The following is a 22,619-nucleotide window of genomic DNA, read 5'->3' on the forward strand; positions in this document are numbered from 1 at the left end:
CTTCTTTTTATTTTTCCAACTTCCTGGGGGCTCCACCCAGTGAGTGAATAAAACAGCCCTACATGGAGCACTCATTTTAAGTATTTTTTGTTTTGTTTTCAGTTTTTACAAGTATTCTTAATATAATGTTTTCATTGTTTTTTAAGAAGAAATACAGACGCAAACATCAATGAAAAAGTTGTCCAGTAGTAAAAATGTGAAAGATAACTTCTCTATGGGTCTTAAAAGATCAGTGGAGCAGTGGTGATAAATTTAGACTTTATAGGTTTCACTCCCAGCTGTAGCACACTTAACAGCATGATTTAATCCATTACTTAACCATTTGTGGGGGAAAAGAAGAGTAGCCACCTCATAGAAGGTGAGCATTAAAAGGCTTAATTTATACAAAATATTTGCAACTCCATAAGGTCACTATTACTGTTTCTGCCTCTCTACTATATTCTATGGTGTGATAAACTCCTAATGCAGCAACAAGCTCTATGTTATTTTTTTCTTTAACATTTTTAATGTTAACCCTCTTTATACACTTACATCCCAATTATTTTTGCTTGGAAACAGAGTAGGATGTGTCTGGAGATTGAATTCAAGCCTCATGTTAATTATCTGAAATCCAATTTGTTGTCTACATCCTTTTAGAAATGTGAGCTATGTAGTATGCAATATTCATAATATGGCTAGATACCTCATATGAGAGTAATTTAATTGTCAGTGCTGCTCAACCATTGTTTAATGAATTCCTAGCAATTTGAAAGGCAAGCTGTTGGAAGGCCATTATTAAATTTTGTATTTGCTCTGCAGTTTTCTTCACCATTGCTTCATCTATTTAGGATTATGATAACATTAACTTTTGAATTCCTTTAAAAACAGGACTTTTTTGCATGGTGCAAAATTTGAACTTCTTATCTACTTGGAAGATAGAGTAATTACATTTTTAACACCGGGCTTGCAATTAAGCCAAAGGGTGATGATTACACTAGTCTACACATTGTTCACCAATTTACACAGTAGCAACAAAAGGATTTTATGGCAGACATAGGAGGAAAAGTCAGGTAATGGTACAGCAGAACTTACTTAATCTTTACAAATAGCTTAATAAATTGTAACCACTAACATCTCAAAAAGCAAATTACATCAAGACACATTTTATTTATATTATTGATCATGCCACAAGACATAATAGATTATGTATTACTGTGTTAGTTTGTTGTGATTTCTCAAAAGGCACCTGGGAAAGGAGCATGTATATCCAAACCAAATAACCAGGTTAAATTTGAAGAAGAAAACTGATTAAGTCAATGACTTTAGGGTCAAAATTTTAAAAAGGTAAAGAAGATATAGAATGGATATTTTCACAGACTCTTCAGTAAATTAAATAATTCTATTTTATATATATTGAACAGTTTCAGGATCTTCAAAACAGTTCAAAAAATATCCTGTACTTGTTATTTAACCATGGCCACGAATGCTAAGATAGCAGATAATCATGATTGAGCTATGTTATATATATATATATATATATATATATATACACCCTCTCAGGAGATCAATGAAATCTTCTAAAAAATAGAAAAGAAAACGCAAACATTCTCCAGGTTTGGGAGAGGCATTACTAATGGGAAGATCTGCTAAGCATGTAACTGTTTAAGATGGATAAAATGAATTATAACTAGCAACTGGGCTATTGCTGAATGAATATAATCTAGGACATTTAAGAAAATACATCAGTTCAGTGTGGATTTGACGAAGCTTTATTTTTTGAAGCACTCAGTGAAGGTTTGCAAATTATCAAGAGAATTGGGATTACAGAGTACTTATATTTCAGAACCCCATATGGATTCTCGGACCTGATTTTTAATACCCACTACTTGAACTCATTATACAAATACTATCCATGAAACAATGACAGCAATATGCCACAGTGGACAATGTGTTTACAGTGAAAAAGATGCCAATTTGAATTCTCACCATAACTCTAATGGTTTAAAATTACTCACTGCCTCAGAACCCTAATTTTCTAACTATAAATAAGGCCTTGTGATTACATGCTGTAATTTTTACCATTCTTGGTGCCTAGCAATCCTTCCTGTATTCCTGAAATTACAGATCCCATCTTCCTGGACACAAGGTAGTCATGTCACATAAGCTATGCTAAATCAACCCCAACCCTACTTCCAACCTCCAAGAATGACTGCTGCCAAGAGATGAGAATAGTACTAAGGCTGGACCAAACTCATTTTCTCCACTATTTTACTCAACATGGTGATGAAGGAGACTGGGTCCCTTCTCCTTTTGTTCTGATATCTGCAAGACATTAAGCCACAGTTGACTACAGACATGCTTCTGATGAAGGGAAATATATCTGTAACAGCAAAGAACAGCCTAGACAGAATCAAGAGACACTCTGAGGTCAATTCCATCCCTGATAATCCCATGGTTTCCAATATACATTGCACCATCCCCCTTTCAAAATGAAGCCCAGTACAGATGTGTTAGTCACTTATAACTAGCCACTTATAACTATTTCTCTAATATTCCTTCCTTGGAATATTTTTGGAGATAAAAGAGAGTACATGTAAAATATCAGTCATAGGTTAAAAACAGTGCAAGCCAAGGCCATTATTATTATGATTAATTTCCTCACTTCACATATAAAGATTCTCATTTATTAGGTGATGCAGCCTGAGGTTCAAGAATAAAAGTTAAAAATATATACATATTTTTTGATAATCCAGACCAAATTTGCTACTACAACTGCTATAACTAGTACTCTCACTGTAACTACTAGTACTAATAGCACATCTATTATTATTACTATGACTATTATATCATCTAACATTTGCCAAATGACTACTGTTTCTGGCACTATGCTAAAGATGTTCCATGCATTATCTCATTTAATTTACATAGGAATTACTATTACATCAGTTTTGTTTTTATCACAGCTTATAATGGAATAGAACATTAGTGAGGTTAAGTAGCATAAACTGAACTCATATCCAGTCATGCTTATTGACATAGGTATAATTCAGATGAAAATTGGGTCTGCATGAATCATCCAGATAATTCTTTAATTTCTCCAGGTTTCTCTGCATGTAGCATAAGCCCAAGTGGCAGGACCACTGAACATTTCAAAATGAAACCAAGAAAAAAATCTCCCAAGCTATAATATGAATGCCAACCCTGTTTGATCACAAATCTGTAAGATGAAAAGCAAATCATACTTCATTTTACTGATTTACCTTTAATATATTTTACAAAATACACAACAAATTTGGTAGCTAGTATTTATATATTTAGGATTTATAAAATGAGGATTGAAGAATGGCTCAAAGCATGTTTTGGTGTTGCTATTTTTTACAGTCGAAATCTTGAGAGAATTTGTCATAAGCAATATATCTAATAAATGCCTCTGCTAAGAAAAAATAGAATTTGTCATAAACCCAGATCATGCTGGAAAAAAGATTATACTGAAACTAAATGGAAGGGCAGAATATTGCAAGAGGGAGATTTAGTTTCCAAAGGAGTCAGAAAATGCCAATTTAGGGAGTTGTTCCCTTCATCTATTTCGCATCCAGTTTTTAAATGTTCTTTATTTGGATTTAGTCATATGTTGGTCACATCTTCTGCAACTAAATCTCTTAGTCATTTTTGGTTCAGCTTCGATGTCCTTTTCTTTATATTAAGTTACTTAAAAAATTTTTAAAAAACTACCTTCTGGGAAAACTATATTCTTCTTCCTTTCTCAGCTGTCAAAATGATTTAAAGTGTGACCTCTCAATCAATGGACAGTAGCCACTTCATCTTTAAACGATTTTTTTGCTTCTGATTCTCTTTTGTCTTTTGTTCTCTAAATGTGCCATCTGAAGCAGTACTTTTGAGTTGCTCAAATTGGTCCATTTCTTGAATTGTTTTCCCCTTTCAATGTTTCATTTAATGTTTCTCTAATGGTTACTGTCAGAAGTCCTGCGAAAAGGTATGTCTTTAAGTTTATGTCCTCACTAATGCACATAATCTTGAATATTTAATAATACAATTCTTTAAAAGGGATGCAGTTTTATCTAATTGCAGGCTCATTTTCTTGTCCTTTTTGTAGGATGTGTACTGTGAAATTGCTGTTGGTATTTTTTATCCTAATTTTGCCTTCATAATATAAAAAAAAACTTTAGAAGAAACATCTTTTCTGAATGTCAAGCATAATTTTACTTTCAATAAATAAATACTCAATATGAATGATAAAGGGAAGTCAACATTAATTAACTTTTTTTTTGTCAATTATTTTGCACTGTGCAACTCATTTAATGCTCACCACAACTCTATACCATTTGGGAAGTGTTCAGCAAAAGTAGATGAATGTATTTTTATTTATTAAGTTTTGCTTCACTGTAAAGCTATAAACCAAGCCTTTGCAAATTTCTATATATTAAATGAAATACAGGAAGCACTTAGTAAAGTTCTAAATATTAAAAGAAATTGATGATTTGTCAGAAATATTGCTTAAAATGAAAACCATTTCCTCATGCCAATTTTTTTGTTGTTGTTGTTAAATCATTCATTTGTGTGAGTACCTCCTGTCCCCCTCAAATAGGCCAGACAGGTGATAGGCTCTGAAGAGTATATCTTATTTTTGGCTCACTATGCATAAGGTAGATATTCACCACAAGCTTACCTGGAAAGCATATTTGTCCCTACCAGGCCCTTCACAATACACCCATCCTTGGCCATTTTTTTTCTTTTTTGCAAAGATCTCCATTTTACAGTTTCCTTTCTTCTAGTTTTACTTTCTCTTCACCACTGGTTTAGGTTATTTTTGTGTATAGGTCCGAATTTAAATACAGCCTCTTAAAATCTAGTTTTGGCAAACTTTCCAAAGATACCCTCTGATGCTAACAAGAACGCTGTACTCTTCCCACTGTTCCCACAAATTATCAAATATCCATTTTATAAGGATGCATGACTTCTGAAAATGCAATTAAGAAAAAAATTTAATTCAGAATATCAAAAAGAATAAAATACTTGAAAATGAATTTATCAGATAGAGTTCAAGACCTCTGAAAACAATAAAACATTGCTAAAAATTTCAAAGATCTAAAATAAGTGGAGAAACATTCCATATTCATGCATTGGAAAGATCACTATCACTGAGAATTCTCCAGTTTTATCTATAGGTTCAACACAATCCCTATCAAAACCCAGATTTTTTTTTTTTTTCCAAAAAGGCCAAGGGTTCTTAGATGTGATACCAAAATAATGCTACATAAAAGAAGAAACTAAATATAAATTGGACTTCATTAAAAAACAAACTTTTTGGCTTCAAAAGACACCCCTAAGAAAATGAAAAGTCATAGATTAGGAGCAAATATGTGTGAAGCATATATATATATATGATATATGTATATATCTTTATATATGATATGTCTTCAATTACATATATTTTCTTTTTTTCTTGACCTAAAATGAATTCACAAAGATTTTCTTCTAGAAGTTTTATAGTTTTAACCTTTGCACTTTGGCATATAATCCATTTTTCATTAATTATTTGTGGATGGTAACAGGGAAATGTCTAAATAATTTTCATGAGAAAATCCAATTTTCCCACTACAGTTCGTATCCAGAATATATAAAGAACTCATAAACCATAATAAAAAACAATACAATTAAAAATGAGCAAATAAACTGAATAGACATGTCACTAAAAAGGGTATATGAATGGCTAATGAGCACATGAAAAGATGCTCAGCATCAAGAGCCATCAAGAAATGCAAATTAAAATCATACGAAATACCACTTCATACCCTTAGGAATAGCTATAGTTAAAAAGATAACCAATAGTGTAGGCAAGGGGATATGGAGAAACCAGAATATTCATATACTGCTAATGAGAATGTAAAACACTATAGCCACTTTGAATTGTTTCTTAAAAAGTTAACATAAACTTAACTTATGACCTGACAGTTACACTCCTGGGTGTCTGCATGAAATAAAACCTAGGTCCACACCAAGACTTGTGTTCATAGGTTTATTCATAACAGTAAAAGTCTGAACAGCCCAGTTACCATGTAGGGGTAAAGGGATAAAATTGTGGCTTAGCTACATAATAGACTACTACTCAGTCATGAAAAGGAACGAAATATTGATATATCCTACAACATGAAGGAGCCTCAGAAACATTGTGCTAAATGAAAGAAGTCAGATGCAAAAGACATAATTCATATGAAATGTCCAGTAAAACTAAATTCATATACATAGCAGATAGTGGTTGCCTGGGGTGCGAGTCAGCACTGAGAATAACTGTAAATAGTACATGGGATTTACTTGGGATGGAACTGGATTGTGATTACATAACTATGAATTTACTGTCATTTTCTCTTCCTGTTGTAACAAATTAGTTGTTTTGCATTTCTGTAGATCTGGTAAGGGTCTCACTAAGCTAAAAACAAGGTGTTGGGGTGCCTGGGTGGCTCAGTCGTTAAGCGTCTGCCTTCAGCTCAGGTCATGATCCCAGGGCCCTGGGATCGAGTCCCACATCGGGCTCCCTGCTCGGCAGGAAGCCTGCTTCTCGCTCTCCCACTCCCCCTGCTTGTGTTCCTGCTCTCACTATCTCTCTCTGTCAGATAAATAAATAAAATCTTTTAAAAATAAAAATAAAATAAAAACAAGTGTTGGCATGCTTCATTCCTTTCTGGAGGCTCTACAGGGGAATCCATTTCTTTGTTAATCCAGGTATTGTCAGAATTCAATTTCATGTAGCTATAAGACTGAGATTTCGGTTTCCTTGCTGGATGTTAGTTATGGGGGCCACCCTTAGCACTGAGAGTCCTCTTGTACATAGCCCTCTACATCTTGGAAACAGCGATGGGCATCAGATCCTTTTCATGCTGCCATACCCTCCTATCAGTGATCCCTCTTTGATCCAGCCAGAAAAGGTTCCTGGATTTTAAAGACTCAAATTATTGGGCCCACCAAGATAATCTCATCATCTCAATGTCCTTTAATCAAATCTTCAAAGTCTCTTTTGCCATGTAAGACAACATATTCATAGGTGGTATTAAGGTGTGGACATATTTGGGGATCCATTATTCTGCCTGTAGGAAACATTATTTCTTCATGTAGATTTTTTACATCTACATCATTTCTTAAAATCTAATTATGGTAGAGTCTCTGAATAATCCCTTGTAGAACATTATGTCATCTGTGAATAAAGACAATAAAGGGTCTTCCATTCTGATCTATTTTTGTTTCTTTTCATTTTCTGATTTCATATAACCCCATGGCCTTAACTACCCAAGAGCTTTTCTAGATTCTCAGGCTGAAAATGTCAGAGCCATCCTTGATTCCTTTCTTCAAGCCCCATAAAAGATTCCCCCACAAGTCCTGACAGCTATACCTAGAACACATAATGAGAATTACTACATCACCACCTCAACCTGTACCACTCTGTTCCAAATTTATGTAGGATTTCACTTAAGTTTCCACTATCTGATGGCTTAAAGATCTTTCCACTTCCGTCCTTGCCCTGCTCTCTTTTGTCCAGTCTATGTTTCATTTAGTAGTCAGAGAGATCACATAAAATTATTAATCAGAGTACCTCATAAAAGTATTCACTAAGAACTAAGACTCATTGAGTCCTTACTTTATGCCAGCACTCTTGTATATGCTTTAGAGGGATTAAACCACCCACATTTTTAAACCTGTAAGGTCATTATAATTATTTTCCCCATATTTACAAGTTAAAATTTAAAGCACAGAAAATTTAGCTTTTGTAAGAGTAGACGTGTAGCAAACCCATCAGCCAGGATTTGAACATGGGCCAATTATTCCAAAACCTGTAATACTCCTATTATTTTTCAAGTGTAATTGAATATTAAATTAAACTTTACTGGTTTGAATTTTGTCAGAGCCACAAAATGCCAAAAACAGCCACCACTTCCCCATTTTTCTTCCCAATGTATATACTTAAAAGGCTAAGGAAAGCAAGGTGGTTGCCAATATCATTGACCCTTATAGACAGTGCTCTGCTTGCCAGGAGAGGTATCCACCTCCCCAAAGAGATGATAGGGAGACTGCAAGATAATCACTGATGTTGCTGCCCCCAAAGCAACATTGGCATTCTGTTTCCCAGTTGGATTTCTGTGTAGGCAGTGAACTTGCTGACCTTCCTCTGTGCCTTTCTCAGTAGAGAAAATAACCAGAGTGATGGCTGGCTGGCAGTCAAGGAGCCTGCATGCTCATCTTCTGGCAGCTAGACTGCCAGTGTGGGTGGTAAAAGGCCAGCTGAGGAGGAGTCAGAACTCCCAGAGCTCCACCTGGACAGTGGGGAGAGCCTGAAGGGCCTCCAAAGAATTGTCACACATGCTGTGTAGGAGCCAGCAGATGAGTGCCTGCCACACAGAAGTTGATGGCCAGCCGTGTAGGTCAGAGACATGGTGAGAGTTGACAGGAAGGGGCCTAAAAACAAGATGCAGCAATAAAGTAAGGACCATTTGTCCTTGTTCCTCTCCTACCTCCCTACTCTTAACATTGGGAAGGACCTACACCCTAGCATCGGGAGAAAGAAGGGCTAGAACTTTGAAACAAATGGTTCAAATATATGACTGAAAGTTTTTTTTTTCTCCCAGTTTAGAGTTTTTGTTTGTTTTTTAAGTTTCTATTTAAATTCCAGTTAGTTAACATGTAGTGTAGTATTAGTTTCAGGTGTACAATATAGTGATTCTACATTTCCATACATCACTGTGCTCATCACAAGTGCACTTCCTTAATCCCCATCACCTATTTCACCCATCCCTTATCCACCTCCCTTCTGGTAACCATCAGTTTGTTCTTTATTGTTAAGAGTCTTTTTCTTGGCTTGACTTTATCTCCTTTTCCCCTTTGCTCATTTGTCTTTCTGACTGATTTCATTTAGCATTATACTCTCTAGCTCCATCCATGTCCTAGAAAATAGCAAGATTTCATTCTTTTTTTTTTAAAGATTTTATTTATTTATTTGACAGAGACACAGCGAGAGAGGGAACATAAGCAGGGGGAGTGGGAGAGGGAGAAGCAGGCTTCCCATGGAGCAGGGAGCCCAATGCAGGGCTCCATCCCAATCATGACCTGAGCCAAAGGCAGATGCTTAACAACTGAGCCACCCATGCGCCCAGATGTCATTCCTGTTTAAGGCTGAATCATATTCCATTGTGTGTGTGTGTGACCTCTTTTTTATCCATTCATCAGTTGATGGACACTTGGGCTGTTTCCATAATTTGGCTATTGTAGATACTTTTATTTATTTTTTTAGATAATACTTTATAAACATTGGGGAACATGTATCCCTTTGGGTTAGTATTTTTGTATTCTTTGAGTAAACACCTAGTATTGTAATTGTTAGATCATAGAGTAGTTCTATTTTTCACTTTTTGAGGAACCTCCATACTGTTTTCCGTAGTGGCTGCACCAGTTTGCATTCCTACCAACAGTGCATGAAGGTTCCCCTTTTTCCACATCCTAGCCAACACCTGTTGTTTCTTGTGTTGATTTTAGCCATTCTGACAGGTGTGAGGTGATATCTCATTATAGTTTTGATTTGTATTTCCCTGATGATCAGTGACGAACATCTTTTCATGTGTCATCTGGACACCTTCTTAGGAAAAAGGTCTATTCATATCTTCTGCCCATTTTTTAATTGGACTATTCATTTTTGGAGTGTTGAGTTTTATAAGTTTTTATATATCTTGGATATTAACCCTTCTTCAGATATGTCATTTGCAAATATCTTCTCTGATTCAGTAGGTTGCCTTTTAGATTTGTTGATTATTTCCTTTGCTGTGCAGAAGATTTTAATTTTGATGTAGTCCATATAGTTATTTTTGCTTTTGTTTCCCTTGCTTCAGGAGATAGCTAGAAAGAAGTTGCTATGGCCAGTGTCAAAGAAGTTACTGCTTGTGTTCTCTTTTAGGATTTTTATGGTTTCAGGTCTCACATTTAGGTCTTCAATACATTTTGAATTTATTTTTATATAGTCTAAGAAGGTAGTCCAGTTTCATTCATTTGCATATAGCTGTCCTGTTTTCCCAACACCATTTGTTGAAAAGAACATCTCTTTTCCATTGGATATTCTTTCCTGCTTCATTGAAGATTAATTCACCCTATAACTATGGTTTTATTTCTGGGTTCTCTATTCTGTTTTATTGATCTATGTGTCTATTGTTGTGCTGGTACCATACTGTTTTGATTACTGCAGCTTTATAATATAACTTGAAGTCCACAATGGTGTTGCCTCTAGCTTTGTTTTCCTTTTTCAAGATTGGTTTGGCTATTCAGGGTCTTTTGTGGTTCCATACAAATTTTAGGATTGTTTGTTTCATCTCTGTGAAAAAATGCTGTTGGTATTTTGATAGGGATTGAATTAAATATGTAGATCGCTTTGGGTAGTATAGACATTTTAACAATAGTTACTTTTCCAATCCATGAGCACAGAACATCTTTCCATTTCTTTGTATGACTGAAAGTTTTAATGTAGCCAGGACAGATTTTAATAAAATATGACCAGAAAGACACCTCTTAGGAACAGAAAGAAATGGATTTTCCAGAACATGGTTTAATCTTGTGACAGATTTAAATAAAAGTTTTATGTTTATCCATTATGCTTTGAGAGTTCTTAATTAACTGGTTATAATAGCTTTAAAGCCCTAAAGATCAGGCTTCCACCTCATCATTTCTGTCCTTCCTCTCACTATATTCCAAATCCAGAGCAAATTATTTGCACCCTCAGGACCTTTACACAGCCTATCTACAGGGCTTTCTCCTACTCATCTTTTAAGATTCCACTGTCACATTTTCAAATAGGCCTTTTCTGAATGCCTATAAAGTTACCCCTCCCCTGACTCAATGACCATATCATTTTTACTGCCATAACTTATTTTACTCATTGCATTTCCAATTATAGAACATTCAGAATGGAAGAAACGTAATTTTATTTGTTAGAAGCTCTTTTCATGCATCCAAATTGACTAGTTTAGAAGGGTTGTCTACAAACGTGGAAAGAAAAGATTGGAATTGGCCTTTTTCCCCAGGGACAATATGTTTTTAGAAAGTCTTCCACATGGAAGCTGACTTATTGAAAGGCTGTTCCCAGTGACTGTTCTTTCAAGGGCCTTATCATTACTCAGTCTCAGAACTAAGCATACCTATGCCTGAGACCAATATATTATACTTTTCCACTCTCCTACTTCCTTCCCAACTCCATTCTTTTGAAATTTATAATATATGAATAGCTACAAGACTCATCTTCAAACAAAAAATTTAAAACTCTTGTTACTTTTAGCCAGGGTTAAACTGTGACCATGTTATTGGTATATTTGGAGATGAAAAATTCTGTCCTACTACGAGATTTGGCCCCACTGTCTGAAAAGATCTACTTTACTATCTCCTTTCCAAGTACTGCCAATATAAATTAAGAACGTTAGCTGAAAAAAAAATTTGCACACCTACGTATGGTACAGTTTTCTGTTAGATCTATGTGAATGACCTAGCAATTCCTTCTGCTCCTTAAACTATCTGCTTTTAGAAATGTGCTGTTTTTCTTCTGATTTGAAGAACAAATGTGACTTTTAAAACACCTCCACTGTACCATTTTATTAAATAGGATGGGTGGTGAATGTGGCAGTAAGTCACTTTAAAGATTCACTCCTGCACTGCAAGCTCCTGCAAACATTGTAAATGTGAGTTAACATTCTGGAGACCAAACTGTCTTTCACAGATAGTAGATATGCAGAGTTAAACAGCATGAATCTGCTAGAGGCATAGCCATATTCCTTCAAGCAAGAGAAAGACAGAATCATTATTCTGTTGGCAAAGTGAATACCTAGAAAAGAAGCCTGGCATGCATATCCAATCCCTGGTAAATATGTTCACTGTAAACTGATCGTTTAACACATCTCTATCCAAAGACCAATCATTCTCATAAAAACTAAAGAACCATGATTAGTCCCTGAGTTCTATTTAGCTAGAAAATTATTTTGAAACTTAATTCTACATTTGTTATTAGAGGTTCAGAACCAAAGGCAGAAATAGACAATACTATGAAAATGTGTAGCTGTTGCAGCAATTATAATATCCAGTAAAACAGTTAAGATAAGAATGAAGGGCAAATAGGTAATTATTGGGAATAATATTTCATATAAATTCCAAGGATCCTGATCCTTGAGGCTTTTAACAATGTTTTACTTGGTGATACTTAGGGTTGAATATGAACAGAAATGTAATAATCATGATGGTTTATATTTCATGATGTGATGTAAAAGCCATTATCAGAATTATCTTTTCCATCCTCAGAACCACGATGGAGAATACTGTTATCATCCTATTGACAGATACAGAAACATAAGCTCAGAATGTTCAGTGCCCTACCCAAAGTACCATAGCTGATGATGACAGTAATGAGCTCCAGTTTTCTTTGTCTAAGATCAGAAATACTACCACTATAGATGATGGTGTGTATAATGCCTATATGTTATTTCCAACTGTGTGTTGAACACAAACATGAATAAATTAGATATGAAGGTGAGGGTATTAACTATCACTAAGAAAAAAAATGCTCTTGTCACTCTGGGATATAACACACAGTACAGTAGAAACTTATCATTCGTTTGTCCCTCCAAATATTTATTCAGTGCCTACTATGTACCAATCATAACTAGTGGCTACTGAGACAAAAAAGAGTTTTTGTGTGCCGGGGCTCATAATTTAATGGAGGGAAAAGCATAAAAAAATAGAAGTCAATGTGACAAGTATGAAAGTGCTAAGTAAGAAGACGTGGTTTGTACTTAACCTGCTTGGGAAGGTCAAGAAAAATTCCTTTGAAGGATGAGATAAAAGTCAGGCAGAGGATGTTACATTAGGATGTTAATGCACAGAATGTTAAGGGAAAGTGCCTGGCAGGAGGCATGTCACTTGGAAAACATGGACACATTCAAAACCATAAAGGGCTAAGATCTTTTAGAAGTATCTTGCCCAGATCATCCCGAGCAATACACAAGTAGACATTTTGCTAGTGCATTTATTTAAAATGCATTTGGTACGTAAAAACAAATCATTTGTAGATTATTTAATTAACAACTTACCAAAGCAAGAATAGTAATGGTAAAGTTCTGCAATCCTAACACTATAATTGGAAATCCTCAAAGACCAACTTAAATTATTAATGCTTAATTATGGATACTATAGAGAGTATTATGGAAAAGGAAAGTATATTCAGATTAGTGAAATATTCATAAACTTACAGCTAATAAGTAATTTTTCCATGCACTCTCCATTGAGATGGCATTACCCAACTCTAACATCATCCAAGTCTTAATCATTTCTATCCATGGGAATGGCATGCTTGCAGTTATCTGGACCTTCTGAAGAAGGTTAATGTGCTTCTTTGAAAGAGGATTAGTGGTAATCTCTGAGAATTTTCCCTATTTTTTTCTTTTTCCATCATAGCCCATTTTCTACTATTATGTACACACACCCTATACTTCATTCTTTTTCTTATTATTTTCATTCACTGTCAACTACAGAAGTCTGTGCTTGCCAACCAATACAAAACCAAGATGTGAGAATTCCAGGGAAGATAGTGGAGTAGGAGGATCCTAAACTCACTTTGGTCTAGGATAAACCTAGATAACCCCTACATCAGTGTGAATAAATAAGAAAACATGTCAAAGATTGGTAGAACAGACTCTTCACAGCTAAACATAGAGAAGAGGCCACATAGAAAAGGGTAGGAAGGGTGGAAATGTGGTCAGGAACAAAACTGATCCACAAGACTGTGCATGAGAGGGAGGGACACCATGGGCACAGAGAAGGGAGAGGAGCAGACCCCAATTACTAGCATGAAATTGAACCAGTAGTCAAAAAATGCCCATCAAACAAAAGTCTAGGGTGAGATGGCTTCATAGGCAAATTCTATACAACATTTAAAGAAGAGTTAATATCTACAACTCTCAAACTTTTCCAAAAACTGAATAGGAAGGAAAGCTTCCAAATTGATTCTATGAAAGCAGCGTTATCCTGATGCCCAAACTAGATAAGGACACTACAAAACAAACAAACTACAGGCCAATATCTCTGATGGACATAGATGCAAAAATCCTCAACAAAATATTAGCAAACTGAATCCAACAATACATGTAAAAAAAAATCATTCACCAGGATCAAGTAGGATTTATTCCTGGAATGCTTCAATATTCTTGAATCAATCCATATGATACATCACACCAACAAGAGAAAGGATAAAACCATATAATCATTTAAAAAGAGGCAGAAATATATATCAAAATAAAAATTTTCTGCACAGTGAAGGAAACAACCAACAAAACTAAAAGATGGCCTACTGAATGGGAGAAGATATTTGCAAATAACATATCTGATAAAGGCCTGGTATCCAAGATATGTAAAGAACTTACATAACTCAACACCTAAATAAATAAATACATACATACATACATACAAATAATCCAAAAAACTGGGCAGAAGACATGAAGAGATTTATCTAAAGAAGACATATAGATGGCCAACATACACATGAAAACATGCTGAATATCACTCATCATGATTGATGTGCCAATCAAAAGCACAATGTGATATTACCTCACACCTGTCAAAATGGCTAAAATCAAAAGCACAAGAAACAAAAGATGTTGGTGAGGGTGTGGAGAAAATGGAACCCTCATGCACTGTTGAGGGGAATGCAAACTGGTGCAGCTACTGTGGAAAACAGTATAGAGGGTCCTTAAAAATAGAACTGCCCTATGATCCAGCAGTCGCACAACTGGGTATTTAACCAAAGGATATGAAAACTCTAATTCAAAAGGATATATGCACCCTTATGTTTATTACAGCTTTATTTACAATAGCCAAATTATGGAAACAGCCCAAATGTCCATCGGGGAACAAATGGATAAAGAAGAGGTGGTACACACACACACACACGCACACACACAATGGAATATTACTCAGCCATTAAAAATACTGAAATCTTGCCATTTACAACAAAATGGATGAATCTATATGGTATAATACAAAGTGAAATAAGTCAAAGACAAATACCGTATGATTTCATTCATATGTGGAATTTGAGAACCAAAACAAAGGAATAAAGAGGCAAGAAAACTATGGAGAACAAGCCTGTGGTTATGAGAGGGGAGGTATGTGGGGTATGGATGAAATAGATAAAGGGGATTAAGAGTATACTTATTGTATTAATTCTTTCAAAGAACCAGCTTCTAGTTTCATTGATCTGTTCTACTGTTCTTCTGGTTTCTATTTCGTTGATTTCTGCTGTAATCTTTATAAACCTCTGGCCAGACTTATCCAAAAGAAAAAAGAAAGGACCCAAATCAATAAAATCATAAATGAGAGAGATCATGACCAACACCAAGGAAATACAATTTTAATAACATATTATGAGCAACTATATGCTAAATTAGACAATCTGGAAGAAATGGATGCATTCCTGGAAATTTATTAACTACCAAGACTGAAACGGGAAGAGATATAAAATCTGAACACACCAATAACCAGCAAGGAAATTGAAGCACTAATAAAAAACCTCCCAGAAAACAAGAGTCCAGGGCCAGATGGCTTCCTAGGGGAATTCTAGCAAACATTTAAAGAAGAAATCATACCTATTCTACTGAAGCTGTTACAAAAAATAGAAATGGAAGGAAAATTTCCAAACTCATTCTATGAGGCCAGCATTACCTTGATCCCAAAGCCAGACAAAGACCCCATCAAAAAGAATTACAGACCAATATCCCTGATTAACATGGATGCCAAAATACTCACCAAGATACTAGCCAATAGGATCCAATAGTACATTAAAAGGATTATTCACCACAACCAGGTGGAATTCATTCCTGGGACGCAAGGGTAGTTCAACATTCACAAATCAATCAACATGATAGAGCACATTAATAAAAGAAAAGACAAGAACCGTATGATCCTCTCAATGCAGAAAAAGCGCTTGACAAAATACAGCATTGTTTCTTGATTAAAACTCTTCAAAGTATAGGGACACTGGGAACATACCTCAAAATCATAAAAGCCATCTATGAAAAGCCCACAGCGAATATCCTTCTCAATGGGAAAAACAGAGTTTTCCCCTTAAGGTCAAGAACACGACAGGGATGCCCACTCCCACCAGTTGTTCAACACAGTACTAGAAGTTCTAGCCTCAGCAATCAGACAACAACAACAACAACAACAACAAAAATAAAAGGTATTCAAATTGGCAAAGAGGACAAACTTTCACTCTTCGCAGATGACATGATACTTTATGTGGAAACCCAAAAGACTCCACCCAAAAATTGCTAGAACTCATACAGGAATTCAGCAACATGGCAGGATACAAAGTCAATGCACAGAAATCAGTTGCATTTCTATACACTAACAATGTGACTGAAGAAAGAGAAATTAAGGAATCGATCCCATTTAAACTACAGAACACTTATGAAAGAAATTGAGGAAGACATAAAGAGATTGAAAACATTCCATGCTCATGGATTGGAAGAATAAACATTGTTAAAATGTCTATGCTACTTACAGCAATCTACACATTTAATGCAATGCCTATGAAAATACCATTGACATTTTTCACAGAGCTGGAACAAACAATCCTAAAATTTGTATGGAACCAGAAAAGTCCCCAAATTGCCAGGGGAATGTTGAGAAAGAAAACCAAAGCTGGGGGCATCATAATGCCTGACTTCAAGCTATATAACAAAACTGTGATCATTGACACAGCATGGTACTGGCACAAAAACAGACACATAGGTCAATGGAATAGAATAGAGAACCCAGAAATGGACCCTCAACTCTATGGTCAACTAATCTTTGACAAAGCAGGAAAGAATATCCAATGGAAAAAAGACAGTCTCTTTAATAAATAGTGCTGGAAAAATTGGACAGCCACATGCAGAAGAATGAAACTGGACCATTCTCTTATACTATACACAAAGATAAACTCAAAATGGATGAAAGACCTCAATGTGAGACAGGAATCCATCAAAATCCTAGAGGAGAACACAGGTAGTAACCTCTTTGACCTTGGCCACAGCAACTTCTTGCAGGACACATCTCCAAAGGCAAGGGAAACAAAGCAAAGATGAACTATTGGGACTTTATCAAGATAAAAAGCTTTGCATGGCAAAGGATACCATCAACAAAACTAAAAGGCAACCTATGGAATGGGAGAAGATATTTGCAAATGACATTACAGCCTTTATCTGTAACCAGCCCTTTATGCTGGTATCCAGATCTATAAAGAACTTACCAAACTCAACACCCAAAAAACAAATAATCCAGTCAAGAAATGGACAGAAGACATGAACAGACACTTCTCCAAAGAAGACATACTAATGGCCAACAGACACATGAAAAAATGCTCCACATAATGTGCCATCAGGGAAATACAAATCAAAACCACAATGGCATACCACCTTACAACAGTCAGAATGGCTAAAATTAACAAGACAGTAAACAACAAATGTTGGCAAGGATGTGGAGAAGGGGAACCCTCTTATACTGTTGGTGGGAATGCAAGCTGGTGCAGCCACTCTGGAAAACAGCATGGAGTTTTCTCGAGACATTAAAAATAGAGCTACCTTATGAACCAGCAATTGCACTACTGGGTATTTACCCCAAAGTTACAGATGTAGTGAAAAGAAGGGGCATGCACCCCAATGTTTGTAGCAGCAACATCCACAATAGCCAAACTGTGGAAGAAGCTGAGATGTCCTTCAACAGATGAATAGATAAAGAAGATGTGGTTAATATATACAATAGAATATTACTCAGCCATCAGAAAGGATGAATACTTACCATTTGCATCGACATGGATAGAACTGGAGGATATTATGCTAAGTGAAATAAGTCAGAGAAAGACAATTGTCATATGGTTTCACTCATATGTGGAATATAAGGAATACCACAAAGGACTATAGGGGAAGGGAGGGAAAACTGAATGGGAAGAAATCAGAGAGGGAAATAAACCATAAGAGGCTCTTGACCCCGGGAAACAAACTGAGGGTTGTGGAAGGGAGGGGGGTGGGAGATGGGGTAGCCGGGTGATGGGCATTAAAGAGGACAGGTGATCTGATGAGCCACTAGGTATTATATGCAAACAATGAATCATGGAACACCACATCAAAAACTAACGATGTAATGTATGGTGATTAACATAATAAGAAAAAAATAAATCATATACTATATGGTGGCTAATTGAATTTAAATTTAAAAAACTAAAAAGATACTGCTTAAAAAAAGATACAATCTTATTGTAATGAGCATTGAGTAATGTATGATTGTAGAATCACTATATTGTATACATGAAATTAATATAACCCTGTATATTAATTTTAGAAGAATTTAAAAAAATAAACAAAGAACCTAAGACTTAATGCAGTCAATTTGTGATTGTCCTTTGAGTGTTTAGAGATTCAGGGAGTAAGTCTTTTTCTAAGAATCAAGCTAAAAACCAAAGGACATAGTCTCATATAGAAAGAGCTGGGCTAGGAAAGATAAGAGTTAAATTTGATGTGGGTAGCAGAGTTTGGTTCCAGATACATGAATTCATGCACTGTCAATAAGAAGATGTAGGGTGGGGCGCCTGGGTGGCTCAGTCGTTAAGTGTCTGCCTGCGGCTTAGGTCATGATCCCAGGGTCCTGGGATCGAGCCCCACATCGGGCTCCCTGCTCGGCGGGAAGCCTGCTTCTCCCTCTCCCTCAGCCCACCCCCTCCTCATGTTCTCTCTCTCTCTCAAATAAATCAATAAAAATCTTTAAAAAAAAAAAAAAAGAAGATGTAGGGTATATTCCAATTATTTTGCTGAAATACTGTAAAATGAGTATAAGCTACCTTCTCTCCAGAATTTAAGATCAGTGTATCTTCTAATATTATGTTGTAAACACCCCACTTTCCCAACTCCTATACAAATTATTTTCTGAGGTAGGAATTGAGCAGTTATAACCAATGGGCCAAATCTAGCCCACTATCTCCTTTTACGAATAAAGTTTTATCAGCATAAATTCACACCCATTACTTTGCTCATTGTCTATGGCAATTTTTTGAGTTGAGTAGTTGTACTAGAGACTTTCTGGCCCACGAATTATATTTATTCTTTGGCCTTTTATTCAAAAAGTGGGTGTGCTCTGAAGAACTCATAATTATGACATATCATTTCATATTTACTTTTCATATGGTTTATACTTCTCCAGTGAAACTGTTGGTCTTTTATAAACAGGTGTCATGTATTATATAACTGGGTATTCCTGAACAATACCAAATAAAGTAGGCTTTAAACAATAAATATGCAAGTTCAAGGAGTTTAGAAGTTACATATTTCTTATTCACTATTGTACACTCCATCCCTTGTACTGTGTCATATACATGGTAGGTGTGCAACAAAAATGTAAGTCAATGAATGGATAGTGGTTGTTGATTACAGGCTTGGAAGATGTCTGAAATATCTTGATTTTAAGGACAATACCCAAAAAACACAAACTGCATCAAATCCAGTCCTATATGTAAACTGTACTTTAATATATGACACAATCACCTAATCAGCTTCAAACTAGGAGTCAAGGAATGTGTCATTCAACCAGTAAGTCATGATCTATTGTATTTGATGATAACTGGATGCACATAAATGGGCATTCAGATATAGTATATTTCCTCTAAACATTAAAAATTCTTCAGTATATTTCTCTCCCAACATAATGCTTGTTCTTTCAGACAACAACGTTAAGCCTTAGCACCAACTTAAGACTAATTTAATCTCCAAAAATACACAAAGCCCTCCAGGAGAGGACTTATTTGTTAGAAAAGTATTGCAGACTTTATTACCTTGCTTTAGCTCATGCCATTCTTTTTCTCATGCTGATTTACAGGATTTGAAAAGAAAGCTAAAAGAACATATTCTGAAGGCTGGAAATGTGGAACCTGCTGATTTTATAGAAGAAAAATAAAAACATTTAGATATCTGTCTGTTTACATGTTTAAGGGAGTGCATGTCAAAATAAAAGTCAGTCCGGCTCTCAGAACTATGTCTCTGTTTCTTTGGCTTCCTAATATTACTTAGAAAAAAAAAAAATACTTCTTTTCTGGAAGTTATAGGCCAAGATGGATTCTCTGATGTTATTGTTTGGTATTGGTCTACAACTAGACAGCACCATGATGGTGCAATGTGGTGTTAGCAGCCCTTTAGCAAAAGTTCTAATATCTGTACTCCTCCTTCCCTGCCCACATGCATTGGCCCACTTCAGCTTATCACCTAGCAGCTGTTAGAGCATCCTGCTGTCATCCATCCTCCACATGTATCCAGCCCAGTGGAGCTACATTAAAGTGAGCAGAGCTTCACTGCAGAAAGATTGGCTGCTTGCCAGAACTTTGTTATTAGTGATCCTTCCTCACTGCTCATGTTTCATAGGCTCTTGGGTGACACTGAATCAAGTTTTCAAGAAACTCAATGGAGAGCTGTGTGGCAAGCCCACGTTTCACTGCCTCCACTCTTTAGACCTCAAGCTTGACTGGTGACAAGAATGTGCCCTGCACAAAGCAATGTATAGAGATATACTGGTATTTCAAATTCTGCACACTAAAATGACTTGGCAAGAGTAATAATGATGAATGCACCTGCTTAGCAGAAGAAAAAGATCTCATCACAATCCTGGATGACATTATGTTAAGCCAATATAACATTGAGATTTACTGTCTAAGAAAAACTAGAAGTATTAGGACCGCCCTCTCCATGTCAAACAAACTATTTTTCCAATCCTTTATTTTAATTTCCAAGAAATCTGCATCTCAGTAGAGCTTAACCTTATATAAGAGTTTAAACTTTTCAACAAAATTAGAAAAAAGCTTGGCAGAATACAAAATTAAACAAATATATTCTGAATTCATTTCCCATTTTTCATACAAATGAAAATGAGGATCAAATAAGCAGAAATAGAAGCTTTGAAGTATGTTATTTCCCTAAATTTTGAACCTGTAGGGAATAAAGATGCATAAATGGAGACTATAATCTCGTCTCGTAATCTAGTTTGCCATGTAGTCACCTTAAAGTTTGAGTTGTGACAGCATTTGAATAATGTTAAATATGAAAAATACGTTGGCATTATCTACTCTAACTTTCATATATTTTAAATGAGAAAAAAAGGGTAAGCAATGTATTGAATGTCACATTTAGTAGCAGACTTGGGCTATAACTCTTTCATTTTATCTTATCAATGAGGGGACATGTTCTTTTGTTTGAGACAGAAAATCCTCATTTTCACCTTCCATCATCCAACTCTCCTCCTCAAAAGAGAAAACCTTTCTGTCTTTCACCACAATGCCACATTCACTCTGCCCTAAGGAGCTTTACTTTACATAAACTAGAGGGGGGAGCCTGTGAATTTTACTTTTCTACAATTAGATAACTCAGCAAATCCTATATAAGACTTGACTGAGCCCCAGAAGAATCCACCTGCCTTCATGCTGTCCTTTAAGAGTAACATACAAGTGCTGTGAAAGGCACACGGTGTAAGAAAATAAAAAGAAGTTTATATATATTTACATACTTATAAAACCTGCATCGCATGTATGTATATATTGCTATGTAGATATAGGTATAGCAATATAGATATAGACAGAGCAAACACCAGTATCATTTTCCATGGAGAATTAGAAGTTTTGCCAATAAAGGCAAGAACACTTAAAGGACTCTGATATCAAAAATATATTACATTTTTGGGAGGAATTATTTGACATATTTAGATTAGAGAAGAAAATCAAAGTTACAGATATTTGAAGTGATGGAACTTTACCTTAAAATTACATGTAAATAAACTGACAAATTATTATGGAATATAAAATAGGCATGCACACACATGCATATATATATGTACATATATATTCAAACACCTAGAAAACATAAAGAAAATAGGCCATTTACAATAGTAAAAGAGTAAGATGAACCTTCTTTGGAAAATCTTAACAGGAAAAGAAGATAAAAGTTAAAATGAAATGGGAGATTTAAAAGAGTAGTTGAATAGAAAGGCATTCATTTTCCTTGAATCTGTATTATAAAGATACAAGTTTTCCATAAATGAATCATAAATTTAATGCATTAAAAAAGTATGCCAAAATTATCTTTATTTGTAACCAAGCAAGCTAATTATAGGGTTTATTTGTAGTAAAAAACTTCCAAGAATTGCCAGGAAGATTCTTTAAAAGAAGAATACTTTGTAGGAACTAGCCCTGTAAGATATTTCAATATGTATATAGTTTTAGAGACCAGAGCAACCGTGTACTTATACACAAAAAATCAAAGAGATTAGTAGAAACTCAGGAACAAATGCCCAAACAGAAAGTTACTTTACTTTATAATAAAGGTAATCTTTAATTCCTGAAGAAATAATTCATTCTTATATGAATAGAAATGGAAAAATTTCTGAACCCCCTGAAAAAAACACAATAAATTTGAATTTATTTATTTAAATCTAGATCACTCCTTAGTACAAAATAAACAGGTGGATAAAATAATTAAATGCAAAAAATTAAATGGTAAAAATACAATAAAATTGGAAGATTTTTTTTCATAATTATAGTGAAT

At 35.2% G+C, this 22,619-nt stretch overlaps 1 long non-coding RNA gene across 1 annotated transcript in view; it reads left to right on the forward strand.

The window, feature by feature from the left end:
• The window catches only part of LOC135363833 (uncharacterized), a 127,850-nt gene extending 107,627 nt beyond the window's left edge, over positions 1–20,223 (forward strand). The window contains exon 3 of the long non-coding RNA XR_010409983.1: positions 19,912–20,223. This is a non-coding gene — a long non-coding RNA (uncharacterized LOC135363833). The remainder of the gene's footprint in view (positions 1–19,911) is intronic.
• The last annotated feature ends 2,396 nt before the right edge of the window (positions 20,224–22,619 follow it).

This window comes from Mirounga angustirostris, unplaced genomic scaffold, assembly GCF_029215605.1.
Source record: "Mirounga angustirostris isolate CCGP_5_RB_7025 unplaced genomic scaffold, mMirAng1.0.hap1 SCAF_3, whole genome shotgun sequence".
NCBI classification, from domain to species: Eukaryota; Metazoa; Chordata; class Mammalia; order Carnivora; family Phocidae; genus Mirounga; species Mirounga angustirostris.